This window comes from Nicotiana tomentosiformis, chromosome 5, assembly GCF_000390325.3.
Source record: "Nicotiana tomentosiformis chromosome 5, ASM39032v3, whole genome shotgun sequence".
Lineage (NCBI taxonomy): Eukaryota > Viridiplantae > Streptophyta > Magnoliopsida > Solanales > Solanaceae > Nicotiana > Nicotiana tomentosiformis.
The window spans coordinates 23,500,234-23,521,192 of record NC_090816.1 but is presented as its reverse complement, the minus strand read 5'-3'; the positions used below and the strand labels follow the sequence as shown (position 1 = coordinate 23,521,192).

At 38.8% G+C, this 20,959-nt stretch overlaps 1 long non-coding RNA gene across 2 annotated transcripts in view; it reads right to left on the bottom strand.

Annotated features, from left to right (window-relative positions):
• Positions 1-10,328: 10,328 nt before the first annotated feature.
• LOC138910817 (uncharacterized) overlaps positions 10,329-20,959 on the bottom strand; it is a 47,350-nt gene continuing 36,719 nt past the window's right edge. Inside the window, exon 4 of one of the 2 annotated variants that reach the window (XR_011415972.1) lies at positions 10,329-10,709. This is a non-coding gene — a long non-coding RNA (uncharacterized lncRNA). The remainder of the gene's footprint in view (positions 10,710-20,959) is intronic. The other variant, XR_011415973.1, reaches the window with a different exon arrangement.

Genomic DNA, 20,959 nt, shown 5'->3' with positions numbered 1-20,959 from the left:
ACTACTTAAATGATGAAAATAATGATATATTCGTGTATTCCAAATCCGAGTTAGAATTACTTACCCCGATATTTTTCCTTGAAAATCTCTCAAAAATCGCCTATCCCCAAGCTCCAATAAGTCCCCTTTTTATAACTTAAAGTTTCTGTCCAGGCTTACCCCTGGTTGCTGCCCCCGATCGCTGCCCTCGATCCTGCCCTCGGTCGCTGTTCTCGATCCTGGCTTCGATCCTGCCCTCGATCCTGGCTTCGATCATGCCCTCGATCCTGACTTTGATCGTGCCATTGATCATTTCTTTGATTTTGACAGATGAAGGAAACCAGATACAGACATCAGAAAAATTCCAGCAACTGTTTAAGTCCAAATTTTGATCCGTTAACCATCCGAAACTTACCCGAGGCCCTCGGGACCTTAACTAAATACACCAATAAGTCCTAAAATATTATACGAACTTAGTCAAAATTCCAAATCACATCAAACAACTCTATAACCACGAATCATACCCTAATTCAAGCTTAATGAAACTTAAATATTTTCAACTTTCACATTCGATGCTGAAACTAATCAAATCAATTCCGATTGACCTCAAATTTTGCACACAAGTCATAAATGATATAACGAAGCTATAAAAATTTTCAGAATTGGATTCCGACCCGGATATAAAAAAGTCAACTCTCCGGTCAAACTTCCCAAAATTTAACTTTTCGCCATTTCAAGCCAAATTCCACTACAAACTTTTGAATAATCTTTCGGATATACTTCTAAGTCCAAAATCATCATACGGAGATACTGGAATTATCAAAACTCTATTCCGGGGTTGTTTATACATAAGTCGACATCCGATCACTATTTCAACTTAAACTTTAAACCTTAGAACTAAGTATTTCAATTCATTCTAAAACCTCACCAGACCCGAACTAATCACCCCGGAAAGTCACATAACAACCTTAAGGCATAAATTGAGAAGAACATGGGGGAACGAGGTTATAATACTCAAAACGACCGGCCGGATCGTTACAGTTCATGGCATTCAAAACCAGGTGGTTGTTTGACAAAAATACCCTCCTTCAGATATCCATTCAGAATTGCACTCTTAACATCTATTTGGAACAATTTGAATTCCATATAAAATGCAAAGACAATAAGTATTCCATTCTTGCAACTGGAGCAAAAGTTTCATCATAATCAATTCCTTATTCTTGATTATAGCCTTGGATCACCAACCTGGCTTTATTTCTTGTTGTATTGACAAGCTCATCAAGCTTATTTCTGAATACCCACATGATTCCAATGAATATTCTATCTGAGGGCCGAGGAACCAGGTGCCACACTTTGTTACTCTCAAATTGATGAGGCTCCTATTGCATAGCTTTAATCCAGTCAGCATCTTTCAATGCTTCCTTGATATTTTTTGGCTCAATTTGAGACAAGAAGGCTGAGAAAGCAAACATGTTTCTTGCCTTGGATCTAGTCTGAATTCTAGAGTCCAAAGGAGTGATAACATTTTGAAGAGGATGTGAGCTCTTGTGCTTCCAATTAGACACCTGGGTTTCAGGATGAGAGGGACCAGGTTCCTCTATGTGTGACTCATCATTGGCATCGATGGAAGTATGAATACCACTTATTTGCTCTGCATCAAGAGTGCCTAATACAACATCAACAACTCTATTGTCACCTTCAGTTGCTGTGATGGAGGGACCAGGTTCCTCCAAATCAGCTGGAAGTTCTACTGCATCTTCTTCACTGGGCTCCTTGACTTGACTCATTAGATATGTCTTCCCGTTTACCATATCAATAACCTCTCCAGGGACCTTTAAATAATCTTCATCTTGATCATCCTTATCATGTAAATCTTTCCTACTTGAGTAGTGAAATTCATCAAAGATCACGTGTATACTTTCCTCTACACATTGAGTTCTTTTGTTGTAAACCTTGTGTGCTTTTCTTTGTGAAGAGCAGACAAGAAAAATTCCTTCTTCACTTTTGCATCGGGCTTTCCCAATGCTTCCTTACTATTATTGAGAACAAAACATTTGCATCCAAATGTTCTTAGGTAAGTCAGCTTTGGTTTTCTCCCATTAAGTAATTCATACGGGGTCTTGTCAAGCAAGGACCTGATCATGCACCTATTAATCAAATAACAAGTAGTGTTCATTGCTTTAACCCAGAAACCCTTTGACATAACACTGTCAATCAACATCGTCCTTGCCATATCTTCAAGAGTCCTATTTTTCCTTTTCACAACACCATATTATTGGGGTGTTCTGGGAGCAAAAACATTATGACTAATACCATTTTTCAGCATAGAATTCGTCACATTTGGCATTGTCAAACTTGGTGCCGTTATCAGATCTAATACTCACAACATTATAGCCCATCTTCACATTAATCTGCTTCACAAAAGCAGTAAAAATTGGAAGGGTTTCATCCTTGGCCCTGAGAAATAAAGTCCATGTGAATCTGGAATAGTCATCAACAATAATGAAGATGTACTTCTTTCCTCCTCTGCTAGACATTCTCATAGGTCCACACAGATCTATACGAAGGAGATCCAATGGCCTTGAGGTACTTACTTCTTTCTTTGGTTTGAATGAGGACCTGACTTGCTTCCCTTTTACATATGCATCATACACTTTGTGATCTTTGAATTTTGACTTTGGTTACCCACGAACCAGGTCCTTCTTGATCAGCTTGTTCAACAGAGAAAAGCTTGCATGTCCCAATCTTCGGTGCCATAGTTTAGCATCATCATCAATGGCACTCAGACATGTAAGATCACCACCATTCAGAGAATCAATGCAACATAAATGTTTTGAACCTTTTTTCAATCAGAACCATTTCACCAGTTATAAGATTGGTGAGAGTGCAAGACTTTGACAAGAACTCTTTGTTTCCTTTTTCATTGATTTGATAGACACTAAGTAGGCTATATTTCAAGCCATTCATATAATATGCATTCTCAATTGAGTGAGAGAGTGTTTTTCCAATCTTTTCAACTCCCAGAATGTATCCCTTTTTGCCATTTCCAAAGGATACACTCCCACCTTGCAGGACTTTGAGTGAAAGGAAATCATCTATTATTCCAGTCATGTGTTTAGAGCAGTCACTATCCATGTACTATTTTTGACTGCTTTCCCTCACTACTGCTTGCACAAGAGAATCAGAGATTAGACTTAGGAACCCAAACAAGTTTGGGTCCCTTATAATGAAGGAAAAAGCAAATCAAACTTCTTTTTGTCCTAGTAGGCATTATAATCACACATTTCATTTTTAGAGAACTAGGTTCCTTAGCAGTAGATACTTTTTCAGCAAAAACTTTATTTTTCTGTCGGGACTGAAACTTTGCTTTACAGGAATCTTTGAAATGATCAATTTTACCACAATGAGCACAAAGCCAGTTATCATGCACAATAACATACTTCCTATGTGGGCTAAATGGGGCCTTTTCTTTGTGGAACTTGATTTCTTGCCTGTTCCCCTCATTACTTTTATACATAAAGTGATTGTATCAGAGGACCATGTCTACTTCAGATATTTATCTAGATCATTTTAACCATGGTTAAATCTTCCTGAAGTTGTCTATTTTTTTCAAGTTCAGCAACAAAACTCAATTTTACATTTTTGAGTTCATTTTCAAGCTTAAGATGTGTCTCACTTGCCACTTCCTTTACTTTAGAGGAGTTCGTGCCTTTTTCCATTAATTTTTTAAGAGGATATTTTCTTTTTTTATTTCCTCCAATGTTTCCTTCAGATCAACAACTATAATCACCAAATCATCTCTCTCATGTTCTATATCTCTGATTTCCTCAATTAAAGTATTTTTATCATTAATGATATTGTGATAAACATCAATTAAAACATTAGCTAAATATACTAGCTTCTTTTGGGAGAAAGACATCAAATTTCTTTGAATGTCTAGAAAGTTTACCTCATCGTCATTATTTTATTCATCATCATCAGATTGTGCCATCAGTGCAAATGTGGAGTCATATTCTGCAGCTTCACTTTCAACGGCCATCATGGAGGTGTCTCCTTGTTCATCATCACCCTCTGATTCACTAGAGGAATCTCCCCAAGCAGCCATAGTTTGCTTCACAACATTATCAGCGACATCTTTTCTCTTACATTTCCTGTCGGGGACCAGATTTCCCCTAACCGTCTTGTCCGCATTGTGTTTGTAATGGTTCTTCTTGTGGAGAGGACAATCTTTGATGAAATGTCCTAGATTTCCGCACTTGTGACAATAATCATATCCTTTAGTATTTCTGCTAGATCTGCCCTTCTTGGGAATACCTCTATTTCTAAAAACTATTTTATGAAATCTCCGAGTAAGATAAGTTATGTCAGCATCATCACCACTTGAGTCACTGTTGTCCGCCTTGAGGACCATGTTCTTCTCCTTTTTGGGGTGTCTACTTTCATGATCCTTCTTCTTTTTCATCTCATAGGTTTTCAGATTTTCAATGAGTTCGTCAATCGTCAACTTCTGTAGATCCTTGGCTTCCGTGATAGCATTGACTTTTCTCTCCCAAGAACATGGTAACACACTGAGTATGTTTCTAACATGTTTTTTCCATGGGATAATTTCTCCAAAGGAGTGAAGCTCATTGATGATGGAAGTAAAACGATTATGTATGTCCTGAATAGACTCATCTTCCTTCATCTTGAAGAGTTCATACTCAATAGTGAGCATGTCAATTTTTATCTGCTTGACTTGAGTGGTTCCCTAATGTGCAGTTTGGAGAGCCTCCCAGATCTTCTTAGCAGATTGACAGACTGAGATGCGGTTGTACTCGTCTGGTCCAATGCCACAAACGTGGATCTTCTTTGCCCTGAAGTTTTTCTCGATGGCCTTCCGATCATCATCATTATATTCCTTCTTAGTCTTTGGAACTGTAACTGTTCCCTCGCCAACGGTCTTTGTAGGGACGAAAGGTCTATCACAGATAATATCCTAGAGCTCTGAATCTTCTACCATGATAAAATCATGCATTCTTGTCTTCCACCAGCATACCATTGAATCTTGGTGGTATGTAGGTTGATTGTTCTTCTTCGAAGTTTGGTGGAGCAGCCATGCTGATCCTCTCTAGGTGTTAGCCTTATAGAAAGAACCTGCTCTGATACTAATTGATATAAACTAAGAATCTACCAAACTGTATAGAGAACATGGTTCTTTATCAATTCTCACAGTACACAACATTAAGTAAAGAACATAATGATATTTACGTGGAAAACTCTCAGCTCACGGGATTAAAAATCACGACCTACACTAGCAGGATTTAAACTTATAACCGAGCAAGCTTTAGATTACAACCTATTATAATATAGAATTTAAACTCTTAATCCCTCACCTGCTCACAATAACTATATTGTAGGCCTCTTTGTAATAACTCTATTACAAAACTACCACTTGACTAAATCTAGTCACAACAACCATAAGAGTAATGGTTTAACACGTGTCCTATGAATGATTCTGAAAAAACCCTATAGGAATTACAATTTAATGACAAGATACAAAGACACAATAATACTAAAGGACACACGACATAATCAATGCTGGGATCTGGTCCTTTGTTATGTTGCTGCTTTGTCAACGCCGTGGAGACAATGAATGCGGCTGTACACTTGAGAGAGAAATCAATGTTTAGGTTTTTGCAAGAGTGTGTGAAAATCCTTGCCTCATATTGATAATATATGAGTGAGGTCATCAAAGATGATGTAAGGGAGTGTCCGATATACAACATGCTTCAACAGTGTTGTTGTACTGTTGTGTGTGTAGTGCAATAACTTTAACAACTGTTAGAGTTGACTTGTACTGTGGCAGGAGGAACTGATCTCTATTTGTTCCCTCTGCTGTTCTCTTATCTGTTTTCATTGAGAATTGAACCAGACATTTGACTCGTTGCTCTGAACGCTGAGGGACCAATTGTATCATGTTCCCTATCTGGTTCTCTCATGAAGTTTGGTAAATCATCAAAATAAAGACACATAACTTATCATATCATATGCAATCCTACGCTAATAAATCATCTCTTCAGCTTGCAGAAACGGAATCAGAATTTAATTTTATGGGTTCTAAATTTTAAAATTGCGATAGTAAATATTAATAATTGAGTTTTGAATTTAATTTATGTACATATCTAGTAAATTTATTAATATAAATATAAGATTTAGACTAAAGATACGAGATTCGGCCAAACCATACTTAGTAACGACTTAGTTCGTGCCAGATAATGAAAGCTTCAATGTTCTAACAAATGAAACTTCTTTTCTTCAATTCGGTAAAATGAGGAAAATTAGGTTGTGTATCTTTGTTTCGTTATTTTTGTTTTTAAAAAGAAAAGGGGAAAAATAAGATTTAACATCTTTCTTTTTTTTTTTTCTTTTAGGGCCAAATTTGATAACTCGGAGAATGTGTTGCTAAGATTCTGGAACTACCATAACACAATCACGTATGTCAACTCCAGATGACCTTTCCTTTAGAAACAATTGGAGAAAAAATGGTGTAATAATTCTTTACACTATCAAAATATATAATTTAAACGTATGTAGAAATCCTATTTCAGAAATGGATGTGATCTAAGTCCTATTACATTCTTGTATACCAACAAAAATTATAGTAATTCATTTAGTGAAAAATAAGTTTGAATTAAGTAGACAAGATATAACAGATACTTCTGCCAAGACCCTCATTCCCATTTCTTGAAGAAAAAAGTAGGAAAGAATATTTTTTTTTTTTTTTTTTTTTTTTTGTAGAAATCTCTGAGAAATTAAAGGGGCTCTTAAATAGCCTGTAATCTCGCCGGTGTGTACTCAACGTATAATAAGTATATAACAAATTTATAATCGTATTATAAAGTATACACACTGCTTGTACACAAATTATATAGTGAGTATATATTGACAATAAATTGTATACTAGCTAAAATTAATAAAAACTAAAGATAAAAGTTATTTTTTGTTGTGGACTAGAGCGCTGAATTTTTTTAGCTAGCAGGCTATATATGTTAAGATCCCCTTTAATTTCACAAAGATTTCAACAATTTGATTTTTTTTTCCTTTCCTACTTTTTCATTTTCTTTCTTCAAGAAATGGTGATGCGGGACTTGGCGGAAGATCTGTTATATCACGTCTACTTCAAACTTATTTTTCACTAAATGAAATACTATAATATTTGTTGGTATACAAGAATGTATTACTTAGATCACATCCATTTCTGAAATAGGATTTCTACAAATGTTTTTTTTTGTTTTTTTTTTTGGTTTCGCAAATTAAAGGGGGCTCCTCAAGCCAATATTCTACTGGACCAACCCAATCATGCTTAATTGCCCACCTTCTTTATGTTACTAAGGCCCATATCATGTATTATATGTATTATATATGTATAATTATGTATAATAGCCGTTCATCCAACCACTTAAACTAAAAATAGACAATGAAGGTATAACATATGTATAATTTCTGTATTATATATGTATAATTATGTATAATTAGTGTATAATCTATGTATATAGTTACGAAAAATAAATAGTGAATATGGCCTGCTATTTGTGTAAAGATCCCTTTCAAGACGAAGCCCAAGGTTATTTGGTATGTTAGAAATTTTGGGTACAAATGACAGGGTCTGGTCACTTTTTGGTCCGATTTTAAATGTTCAGCCACTGGCGAATTTAATTGAAAAACCGTCTACTATTACAAAGACCTCTTGCCCTTATCTTGGATCAATTTGGTAAATAGCCACTTTTCGTGTAGGTTTTTAAAATTTGACTGTATTTTAAATTAAATTGGTAAAGTAGACACTCATTAATGGGGAAATACATTTTCGGACAAAATACCCATGTCTAAAACGCGAAAGATACTCCAGTAATCGGTGTTAGATTTCAAACATTCTATACTAGAGTTCGAAAAACTCTCTGCATGTGAAATCCCAAATACATGGTTGATGGTACTAAACTTCAAAGCTTTTAAAGGTAATTCAGCACATTGTACTGAGTTCAAAACTTTATAGATTCAAACCCCATCAAAGATTACTAGAGTTTGAATCCTTTTCATATTGTTTTACCCATGATGCCTTATTTTGAATTTCAGGATATTATTTAAACCTTTATCGGTTCAAACCCCAACAATGTTCAAGTTTTTATAGGTTCAAACCCAGCAACGATTATTGAGATTTGAATCCTTTTCACATTGTTTTACCTATGATACCTTATTTTGTACTCCAGGATACAATCGTGGAGTTCTAACTTCTTCCGGTTGAAACTCCAGGATATTATCCTTGAGTTCAAAAGAGATACCATGGGTGAAATAATCCTTTTAGGTGAAACCAGAAATCATTCCTGGATTTTACACTAGTAAAGGCTAAAAAATAAGGAATCATTCATGTGGCTTCAAACTCCAGTACCAATTGTTGGAGTCGTGTTCTGTGTTTTAGTTGGGGGCGAAAACGTCAATTTAGTCGAACCATTAGCTACTTTACTAATGCATTTAAAAAGATGATTAAACTCTAATAGCAGAACCTAAAAGTTGCTGACCAATTTGTACCCTTATCTTCTTCCACTACTAAAAATCCGATAAAAATCGACCAATGTTGGTCGGTAATAGCCAAAAACCGACCAAAACACGACCATTTACGTGTGGACGGTATTTTTGTGGTCGGAAAGGAATACCGACCAAAGTTGGTCGGAAATTACCGACCAACTTTGGTCGGTCAATTAAATTAAAAAAAAAATAATATTGCAAAAAAAAAAACCCGACCAAAGTTGGTCAGTATTTTAATTATGTAATAAAAAGATTCACCATCTAGGAATCGAACCGGGGTCTGTATTGTGGCAGGATACTATTCTACTACTAGACCATTGGTACATTTTGTTTTAAGACTGTCTTTTATTTGATTTATATTCTTTAATTATATTTTCGCACGAAAATAACCGACCAAAGTTGGTCGGTTTTTTTAAATGACCCGCCGAATTAACCGACAGTTTTGGTTGGTTTTTTTAATATTAATTTTTATTTATTTTAATTGAAAAACCGACCAAAGTTGGTCGGTTTCTTGAAACATAAATTTCGCGGGACTCAAAAATAATTTTCCGCATTTTTGCGCTAAAGAAAACTGACTAAAGTTGGTCGGTTTCGTAAAAAAAAAAAAAAATTAAAAAAAAAATATTTTAAAAAACCGACCAACTTTGATTGGTTTTTTGGTCGGTTTTTTGACCGACCAAAGTTGGTCGGTCGACCTTGGTCGGTTTTTGCCGAATTTCTATTAGTGTTCATTTGAAAGCGACAGAGACCTGCATCTTCATCGTCTTCACTTTTTTCAAACATTAGAACAGTGTCATGGAGCTTGAAACTTTAAACATGAAACTCTAGCATAATATACTATAGTTTCGAGACTTTTGTATGTGAAATTGCTTCAAACTGTGGAGTGGAGTTTTAATTGTAAGCTCAAATTCCATGACAATGTCCTGGAGGTTCCCTTTTATATAAGTATCATCCATGAATTTTTTCTATTATAGTTTTCTTTGTACATTTTGAATTGAAATTATCTAATTATTTTCTCCAATACCACCTATGAAATTATCATATAAATTTCGTAGGGATCAACTTTGAAATTAACCATTAAAAAACTTAAAGTTAAGACTCCAACTTATACAAATAAAGTTCCATAACGTGCTTTTGCAAATTTTATTTTCTTATTCAAAAATGGCAAAAGTTTGAATAATTTTAAAATGGTAGATCAATGTTGATTTGTGATCTGAAAAGTGGCTGCTAATCCGTTTTCCGCAAAATTTCGGTTACTAGAAAAGGGCCTTCAAACACATCAATGAGTAATCAATTTTATTTTTCTTAAAAGCGTTTTAGACAAGAATAATTGCAAAACTCACGCACAATAAAGCACGTTACTATAATATTTCGAAGTTTTATATTAATGTTTTAAACGTTTCTGCAAACATAAGGATTCTTTGTGAGTTTGTCTGCACAATCTCCTGATCATAACTATCCAGTTATATAATTCGACCACGTTAGATCATAAGTGTTATTCTATATACTAACCGTGACAAAATTTTACTCGCATATACTCAAAAAAAATGCAAATCTCTACATATGTGCATTGCAAGTGTATTATCTCATGCCAATTATTATAAAATTTATTTAGGCATGTGTCTTGCCGTTTGAACTCACCAACAAGCTTGAAGTTTGAACTGTGTGTTGTGAAATTTGACTGACAGAGTTCGAATTTTAAAACTATGTTATGAAGTTTAATCGTTGTAGTTCAGTTCTGATCATTGGCGAAGAGTGAGTATTACTTAGCATTTTTAAATAGACTAGATACTAACTACCACAACACTAGTGGGGTCTTCATTTGCTATTCATTTGACTCTGGCAGAATAACATGTAGGAAGTAGCTGATAAAAAATGCACCGGCCACAATAGCAGTAAAGGGCATGAATATGAGTAATTTTGTATACAATCTAGTATACATGTCAATAGACGGCATTTGAGTCAACCTACTCTTCATCATTTGTATATCTCTTAAGATTTTCTTTGATTTCTTCATTATCTTCATCCACCATCTGCATTCTCTTCTCCTTTCGTCATTCCAATTCGACCTTTAGCTGCTCATCTTTGCGCATAAAATATCTATCTTGAGTCTTTTGAGTTTTAACCGATAGTTGCAAAGATATTCCAGTTATCAACGCGTTGATATCTTGCTGGAAAGACTTTATTAGCCAGTTAGATCTTCTACCCTTATTTTTACCTTGTTTATTTGCAAATAAGCATACCAGCCACATATAAGGGATCCAAACATTTCAAGTAACACACAAAATATAGTAAAATAAAACACGGCACACGTTGGTTTCCTGCATACAACAAAGACCATCAATGTAGCCTTTATAGCAAACAATACGGTTACGATAGTGACCGCAATTTTAAATGCATGGCTAGCCTAACATTATAACCTCGAGTCTTCTTCTTGTAGAGTCTTAAATCTTGTCTCCAATTCTTGTAATACACTTGATATTCTCGCCATAGTTGTAGGTGAGAGAGAGATAGTTATAGCCACCATAGTTGTAGGTGACAAAGAGACATTTATAGCTAGAGAGTATTTTGTGTTCATGAAAAGGGAAGACATTGGTTAAACCCTAGTTACTTTAAGGGAAAAGTGTCAAATTTAACCCTACATGTTTGAATATTACCTAAATTTACCGTTTATTATATTATCACGCTAAATTACATTTACCGTTATACTATCTTGTCAAATTTACCCCTATCTCAAACAAAGTTATAAAATTTACTGCAAACCATAACAACAACCCACAATTTCCCTAGTGTACGTACCCGCACGATGAACAAAATTAATCATAGATGGAACAACAAGCAGAGAGGATGGAACTACTGGCAAAGACCGTCTGACAAAAATGCCACAGGAGTGAAGCGTGGTAGGCTTGTGCCGGGAGAGAATACCATAGGGAGGAAAAGGAGCATGACGGTGGAAGAGCCAGGGGAGGCCGGTCATTTGATGGACATGGAAGGATTTTCCCCGTTAGAGAAGGCCCTATGGAGTAAAGGAAAGTAGATAAATTCTTAGAAAAAGGGGGAGCAGTCTTATATAAAGTAGATAATGAAATAAAGCATATTTCATGAATAGATAGAGTCAACGGTACGATAGCCGGCTTTTCCTACACGCGAATTAACTTTGGAGGTTGAGCAGTCTCTATTTCAGTATAGGATTTGCGAATGAATGCTGGGATGGGCCACCTGGAATGGCACGAGCCGCATGCAGGGATATTCACACATAGATGATGAGGACACGTACTACTGGGCGGGATGTACAACCACCAGTACCACCAGTCAGGGCCGCGAGAGGCCGAGGTCATGGTAGAGGTCGTGGTAGGGGAAGAGGTGCAGCTCGCACAGCAGCAAGGGCAGCACCTGCAGATACACCAGTTGCCCCAGTTCATGAGCAGGTTCCAGTTGTGGATGAGCCAGTGGGACCAGCTCAGGCACCACATGTGCCCATTGTGATTCCAAGCCTTCAGGAGGCTTTAGCACAGGTATTGACAGTTTGCACTGGTCTTGCTCAGGTGGTTTTGGCTCAGGCCACACCTGCCACTTCTCAGGCCGGGGGAGATACTCATACCCCTGTTGCCCGTACTCCAGATCAGGTAGTACAGGGACGTCAGATACCGGGGTCACTACCAGCCCAACCAGTTGCAGCTGCTCAAGCCCATGTGGTTCATGTTATGCCTGATGATGAGCAGCGGAGATTGGAGAGGTTTGGGAGACTCCAGCCTCCATCTTTCAGTGCTACAGAGGCGGAGGATGCCCAGGGTTTCCTGGACAGGTGTCGGAGGATTCTCCGTACAACAGGTATTCTAAAGACCAGTGAGGTCTCGTTCACTACTTTTTAGTTCTCTGGGGCTTCCTTCAATTGGTGGGAGGCTTATGAGAGGCGTAGGCCGGTCGTATTAGCACCCCTTATATGGCAGGAGTTCTCCGTTCTCTTCCTGGAGAAGTTCGTGCCTCAGTCCCACAGAGAGGAGCTGCGCAGGCAGTTTGACCAGCTTCGTCAGGGTGATACGTCTTTGATGTAGTACTAGATGAGGTTTTCTAAGTTGGCCCGTCATGCAGTCTGGTTAGTTCCCACAGACAGAGAGAGTGTCAGGAGGTTCATTGATGGTCTCACACTTTAGCTGCGGTTACTTATGGCTAGAGAAAGGGTGTCTGGTTCTACTTTTGATGAGGTTGTCGACATTGCTCGTCAGGTAGAGATGGTCCGCAGCCAGTAGCGGGTTGAGAGGGAGGCCAAGAGGCCTCATGGACAGGGCGAATTCAATGGTATTCCTTCCGGGGGTCAGTTATACCACGACAGGGGTCGTCCTTACAGGCATGCTCAGACGGGCTGGCCTAGTTCACCGTGGTGCATCATCTGGCCATGGTTCACACAGTTATCAGCAGGGTCACTCATCTCTCAGTGCCCTTCCAGCTCAGAGTTCGTCCCGTGCTCCATTGGTTTAGGGCTCATCTATGCCAGGTCCTTCTACCAGTTATCCCGGTGCTCGGAGCTCCCTCCAGTCCCCACTACCAGCACCGGGGAGTTGCTATGAGTGTAGAGAGTTTGGCCATATCAGGAGATATTGTCCCGGCCTTATGGGAGGTCCGTCTCAGCAGAGGAGTTAGACTACGGCTTCAGCACCAATTACTTCACAACCCGCTCAGCCAGATCGGGGTAGGGCCCAGTCAGCTAGAGGTCGCCCTAGAGGGGGAGGACGATCAGGTGGCGGTCAGGCCCGATTTTATGCTCTTCCCACCAGACCAGATGCCATTACTTCTGATGTAGTGATCACAGGTATTGTCTCGGTTTGCCACAAGGATGCCTCTGTATTATTTGAACCTGGTTCCACTTATTCATATGTGTCATCGTATTTTGCTCATTATCTGGATATGCCCCATGAATCTCTAATTTCATTTGTTCATGTATCTACGCCAGTGGGCGATACTATCGTTGTGGACAATGTATATCGATCTTGTGTGGTGACTATTGAGGGATTGGAGACCAGAGTTGATCTTTTGCTGCTTAGTATGGTGGACTTTGACGCGATTTTGGGTATGGATTAGTTGTCTCCATGTCATGCTGTTGTAGATTGTCATGCTAAGACCGTGACGTTGGCAATGCTGGGGCTGCAAAGGATTGAGTGGAGAGGTTCTTTAGACTATGTTCCCAGTAGAGTGATTTCATACTTGAAGGCTCAGCGGATGGTTGAGAAGGGTTGTTTATCTTGTTTGGCCCTTGTGAGGGATGTTAGTACTGATGCTCCCACTATTGATTCTGTTCCGGTGGTGTGGGAGTTTTCGAATGTGTTTCCTGTAGACCTGTCGGGCATGCCGCCCGACAGGGATACTGATTTCGGTATCGACTTGGTGCCGGGCACTCAACCCATATCTATTCTTCTGTACCGTATGGTACCGGCTGAGTTGAAGGAGTTGAAAGAACAGCTTCAGGAACTCCTTGATAAGGGGTTTATTAGGCCTAGTGTATCACCTTGGGGTGCACCTATTCTGTTTGTGAAGAAGAAGGATGGTATTATGAGAATGTGCATTGATTATAGGCAGTTGAACAAGGTCACAATCAAGAACAATTATCCTTTGCCGCGCATTGATGACCTATTTAACCAGCTTCAGGGAGCGAGGGTGTTCTCCAAGATTGATTTGAGGTCTGGGTATGACCAGTTGAAGATTCGGGACTCGGATATTCATAAGACAACTTTCAGGACTCGTTATGGTCATTATGAGTTCCTTGTGATGTCTTTTGGGCTGACCAATGCCCCAGTAGCGTTCATGCATCTAATGAACAGTGTATTTCAGCCTTATCTCGACTCGTTTGTTATTGTGTTCATTGACGATATCCTAGTGTACTCTCGTAGCCAGGAGGAGCACGCCCAGCATTTGAGGGTTGTGTTGCAGCGGTTAAGGGAGGAGGAGCTTTATGCCAAGTTCTCCAAGTGTGAATTTTGGCTCAGCTCAGTGGCATTCTTGGGGCACGTGGTGTCCAGTGAGGGTATTCAGGTGGATCCGAAGAAGATAGAGGCAGTTCAGAGTTGTCCCAGACTGTCCTCAGCTATGGAGATTCGGAGCTTTCTTGGTTTGACTGGTTATTACCGTCGCTTCATGCAGGGATTTTTGTCTATTGCATCGCCCTTAACTAAATTGACCCAAAAAGGTGAACCTTTCAGATGGTCGGAGGAGTGCGAGGAGAGCTTTCAGAAGCTTAAGACTGCCTTGACCACAACTCCAGTTCTAGTTTTGCCGTCAGCTTCAGGATCTTATACAGTGTATTGTGACACTTCTTGGATCGGTATTGAGTGTGTTTTGATATAGGAGGGTAGAGTGATTGTTTATACTTCGCGCCAATTAAATCCCCATGAGAAGAACTACCTTGTTCATGATTTAGAGTTGGCTGTCATTATTCATGTGCTGAAGATTTGGAGGCACTATCTCTATGGTGTGTCTTGTGAGGCATTTACAGATCATCGGAGCCTCCAGCACTTATTCAAACAAAAGGATCTTAATTTGAGGCAGCGGAGATGATTGGAGCTACTAAAGGACTATGACGTCACTATTCTGTATCATTCAGGGAAGGCCATTGTGGTGGCCGATGCCTTGAGTAGGAAGGCGGTGAGTATGGGTAGTCTTGCTTTTCTTCCCATTGGAGAGAGACCTCTTGCAGTTGATGTTCAGGCTTTGGCCAACCGGTTCGTGAGATTGGAGATTTCGGAGCCCAATCGGGTTCTCGCTTGTGTGGTTACTCGGTCTTCCTTATTTGATCGCATCAGAGAGAGCCAATATGACGATCCTCATTTGCTTGTCCTTAAGGACAGGGTTCAACATGATGATGCCAGAGATGTGACTATTGGGGATGATGGGGTATTGAGGATGCTGGGTCGGATTTGTGTGCCCAATGTGGATGGGCTACGTTAGTTGATTCTTGAGGAGGCCCACAGTTCACGGTATTCCATTCATCCAGGTGCCGCAAAGATGTATCAGGACTTGAGGCAGCACTATTATTGGAGGAGGATGAAGAAGGACATAGTGGGTTTGTAGCTCGGTGCCTTAACTGTCAGCAGGTAAAGTATAAGCATCAGAGACCGAGTGGCTTGCTTCAGAGGTTAGAGATTCTAGAGTGGAAGTGGGAGCGGATCACCATGGATTTCGTAGTTGGGCTCCTACGGACTTTGAGGAAGTTCGATGCTATTTGGGTGATTGTGGATCGGCTGACCAAGTTCCCACACTTCATTCCAGTGGGCACCACTTATTCTTCAGAGCGGCTGGCTGAGGTTTACATCCGGGAGATTGACCGCCTTCATGGTGTGCCGGTTTCCATCATTTCAGATAGAGGCACGCAGTTTACATCGTAGTTTTGGAGAGCCGTGCAGCGAGAGTTGGGCACTCAGGTGGAGTTAAGTACAACATTTCACCATCAGATGGACGGGCAGTCCCAGCACACTATTCAGATATTAGAGGATATGCTGCGTGCGTGTGTCATTGAATTTGGGGATACATGGGACCAGTTTATGCCACTCGCGGAGTTTGCTTACAACAACAGTTATCAGTCGAGCATCCAGATGGTCCCGTATGAGGCTTTGTATGGGAGGCGGTGTAGATCTTTGGTGGGTTGGTTTGAGCCCGGTGAGGCTAGGCTTTTGCGTACAAAGAAGCGGAGGCAGCTGGGCTAAGTGACTTCCACAGATGCGGAGTTTGCACCGCAGAAGCGGATTTGGGACCGCAGGTGCAGTTTGAATGGGCAGAACATATAAACATAAGGGCTCGCGATTTTCTTCATTTTCTAACATTTTGAGCTCGGATTTTGGAGGTTTGTGAGAGGATTTTCAAGGGTATTCTTGAGGTAAGTTTCTTGTGTTCATGTTTCTTCAATAATCATGTTCCCCACTAATTTTTCCACCTAGTTGGTGTATTTTTTAGGTGTAATTTGGGGGTTTGAGGCTAGGGATTTGGAGAGTTAATTTTGGGGAATTGAATGGCCATTTGATGTCGGATTTTGATAAATTTGGTATGGTTAGACTCGTGGGTCCGAGGGTCGGATTTCGAGACGTGGGTCCGAGGGTCGGGTTTCAGCCAATTTCGGATTTTGGCTTATAATTCATATTTTTCTTATGGAATTGATTCCTTTAGCCCGTATTGATTGTATTGTATTGCTTGTGGCTAGATTCGGGATATTTGGAGGCCGATTCGCGAGGCAAGGGCATTTTGGAGTAGAATTTTGCTCGGATTGAGGTAAGTAACAGTTTTAAATCTGGTCTTGAGGGTAAGAAACCCCGAATTTTGTTGTTATATGATTGTTTTGGAGGTGACGCACATGCTAGGTGACGGGCGTGTGTGCGTGCATCATAGGAATTGTGACTTGGTCCATTCCGTGGAACTGTAAAGTTGAATAACTTGTTGTTAGCTATATGCTCTCCCTGTATTATAGAAATTTGACTGCAAATCATGTTAGGAGTCATGCTTAGGCTACGTGATTACACTGTTGGGACCCGCAGAGGTCGTGCACTTGTTGAATTATTTGCTAATTGCTATTTTGTACTCAGACACGGTTTACTTGCGTATCATATCTCAGTCTCTTATTGTTTCTTGTTGTTACATTATATTATCTTTGTTTGGGCTGATATTTATGATTTCTGAGAGCCCGAGAGACTGGAGAGGTTGGTGACTGAGATAGGGCCCGAGTGTCGAGCTGTGAGCTATATGTATGTTTATGGATCGGGTTGCATGCCGCAACGGGCCTGAGGGCTGTATGTTTATGGATCGGGTTGCACGTCGCAACGAGCCTTAGGGCTATATATATATAGAGAGAGAGTGACGTGCAACCCGATCCATATATATATATATATATATATATATATATAGATCGGGTTACACGTCGCAACGAGCCTTATGGCTATTTATATGGGATCGGGCTGCACGCTGTAGCGATATAACACTTGGGCTGAAGGAGTCCCTCCGGAGTCTGTACACCCCAGTGAGCGCAGGTACCTATTGAGTGTGAGTGTTGAGGGTTGAGTGCCGAGTGATGAGCTATTAAGAAAGACTGAGTGATTCTTGCCCTGAGAGGCAGTATTTGCTTTCATTGTTGTTGCACATAGCTGATATATGTCATTGTTTTGAAACTTTTGATAGATACTATATCCAGATTTTACTTGAACTTGACATGTATAAACTGATTTGACTTAAATTGTCGGATTTGGAAGCAGGTCTACTTTCTTGTTGAGATCACTGGAAATGAACTATAACTGTGTAGTTCATCACTATCTTTCAATTCTTTATTTATTATTGTTACTTACTGAGTTGGTTGTACTCACGCTACACCCTGCACTTCGTGTGCAGATCCAGGTGTTCATGGTTATAGCGAGTGTTAATATTTAAGCAGCTGATCCCGGAGACTGTCGAGGTAGCTGCATGGCGTTCGCAGGCCTTGACTCTCCTTCATCATCTTTACTGGCATTTTAGTTCTTATTCCTTAAATATTGTAGTAGATTGTTCCTATTATAGATGCGCATGTACTCGATGACACTCCGGTTCTGGGATAATTGTATTGTGTTGCAAGTTTATTTTTGTTCCAAAAAGATTTTTCTTAAATATTAATTGCTTCCGTCCATAATTTCAAAGCTTTTACTGTGTTAAGATAGTTGAGTAGTGGCTTGCCTAGTACTACGATAGGCGCCATCACGGCGGTTGATTTTTGAGTCGTGACAAAAAGACTCTTAAATACCCATATTTTGAGCATATTCATTAAACACTACAAGCCTAAGACCTTTAGTCAAACGATCAACCAACATAGATTCTATGTTAATATGCTCAATATATATATATATATATCACCTTCTTTTACCATGTCTCTAACCTTAACTTAAGGTTAACATGCGTAGAGTCTCTTGTTCTCTTGTTATTCTTAGAGAAGAACACAGTTGCACTGTTGTCACAGGAAATAGTCACTGGCTTAGATATAAAATCCATAATTCATAATTTAATAAGAAATTCTTCATCCATACAGCATGTGAAGCAGTCTCAAAACAGGCAATAAACTCAGCTTCCACTATGGATGTAGCAGTAATACTCTATTTCTCACTTTTCCAAGAAAAAGCACCTCCGGCCAACATAAAAATATACCTAGAAGTTGATTTCATAGTGTCTTGACAACCTGAAAAATCAGAATCTGAATATACCAGCAGGTCCAAATCATGAACTTTTTTGTCTACTAGCATGAAGTCTTTAGTGCATTGTAGATATCTCATCACTTTCTTTGCGGCCACCCAATGTGCCCACCGAGGATTAAAAGAAAATCTTCCCAACATGTTAATAACAAATGCAATATCAGGCCTTGTACAAACTTGTATGTACATCAAACAACCAACAACACTTGCATATGGCTCATCTCTCATAATTCTCTTTTCAACATCATTTTTCGGATATTGATCCTTGCTAAGTTTATCCCGTTTCACAAGAGGTGCAACACCGGATCTACAGTCTTGCATATTAAAAGTTTTAAGAACACTCTCAATATAGAAATATTGTGATAAATCCAACAAACCACATGACCTATCTATTTTAATTTCTATCCCAAGAACAAAATAGGCTTCACCAAGCTCATCTTTCATATCAAAAGACCTAGACAAAAATTGTTTGGTCTCATTCATCAAACTCAAATTATTTGTGACAAGCAGAATATCATCAACATAGAGAACCATAATAATAAAATTGTCATTGGCTATTTTGAGATAAACACATTCATCAAGCCTGGAGGCTTGTATAAGCCCATATATAGATTTGTTAAGTTTGCATACTAAATGTTCTTTACCAGCTTTTTTAAATCCTTCAGGTCGAACCATATAAACTTCTTCAAATAGACTCCTATTCAGGAAAGTAGTTTTAGCATCCATCTCGTGCAACTCTAAATCAAAATAAGCCACAAGAGTCATCACAACTTTAAACACATCCTTAGATGAAACAGGAGAAAATATTTCTTTATAATCAATACCTTCTTTCTAAGTGTAACCCTTAGCAACCAACCTTGCTTTATAATGGTCTATATTTCCCTTGGAGTCTCTTTTAGTTTTAAATGCCCATTTGCAACCAATAGGCCTAAAATATACAGGCAATTCAACTAACTCCCACACTCTATGGAGCTCATTTCATCTTCCATAGATAGGAAATAGTTTGAGCATATGATAAAGGTCTATATTTCATCTTCCATTACCTCACGTCATTTATCAATATATGGAGAGGAAATAGTTTGAGCATATGATAAAGGATCAGTCAGCCCTCTAGTATCACTAAAATTTTCAGTCACATACACGATAAAATCATCAGAGATGACAGATCTTCTTTCTCTTTGTGACCTACGAAGTGGTTCACTGTGTTCATTTTGCTCAGGGACCATGGGATTTTTGTCATTGTTCCCTTGATTCTCCCCCTCATGAATAGGATGGTTTACCACATTTTCGTGTACAATAGGTACATGTATATTGTACAATGACTTCCTTTTCTTTCAATATAATTTCCTTCCCACATGAACAATTACATTCTCAAACATCATGATCAAGAAATTTTGCATTAGCAGACTCAACGATTCTAGTGCCACACTTAGGACAGAAAAAACTAAAACCATTAGAGTGATCGGGATAGCCTATAAAGAAACAACTGGAGTTTTAGGATCAATTTTATTTTCTGTGGATGAATAAATACGAACTTCAGTTGGACATTCCCAAATGTGAAAATAATTCAAGCTAGATTTTTGGGTTGTCCATAGTTCAAAGGGAGTTTTCAAGACTGATTTTATAGGAACTCTATTCAGGATATATATAGCTATTTTTAAGGCTTCACCCCAAAAGAGACTCAGGTAGGCTAGTCCTTGACGTCATATTTCTCACCATTTCCATGAGAGTACGATTTCGTTTTTCAGTCATACCATTCTGCTCAGGAGTACCTGGTATGGTATATTATGCTACTATCCCACATTCTTGTAAAAATAAAGTAAAAGGCCTTATACATTGACCAGACTCATCATATTTTTTATAATATTCACCTCCACGGTTATACCTCACAATCTTAATGGAATTTTCAAGCTGTTTTTCAACTTCACTCTTGTAAATTTAAACTTATCAAGTGCTTCAAATTTTTCTTTTAAAAGTTATATATAACAATATCTTGAAAAGTCATCAATAAAAGTAATAAAATACTTATGATTGATCAAACTAGGTACATAAGGTCCACTGGTGTCAGTATGAATAATTTCTAAGAGTTTAGAGCTCTTAGTGGAACCATTTCTGTTAACCTTGGTCATTTTACCCTTAATACAATCCACACAAGTTTCAAAATCTTTTGAATTAAGGACATGTAAAATATTTTCCTTTACCAATTGTTCAATTCTTTCTTTAAAAATATGACC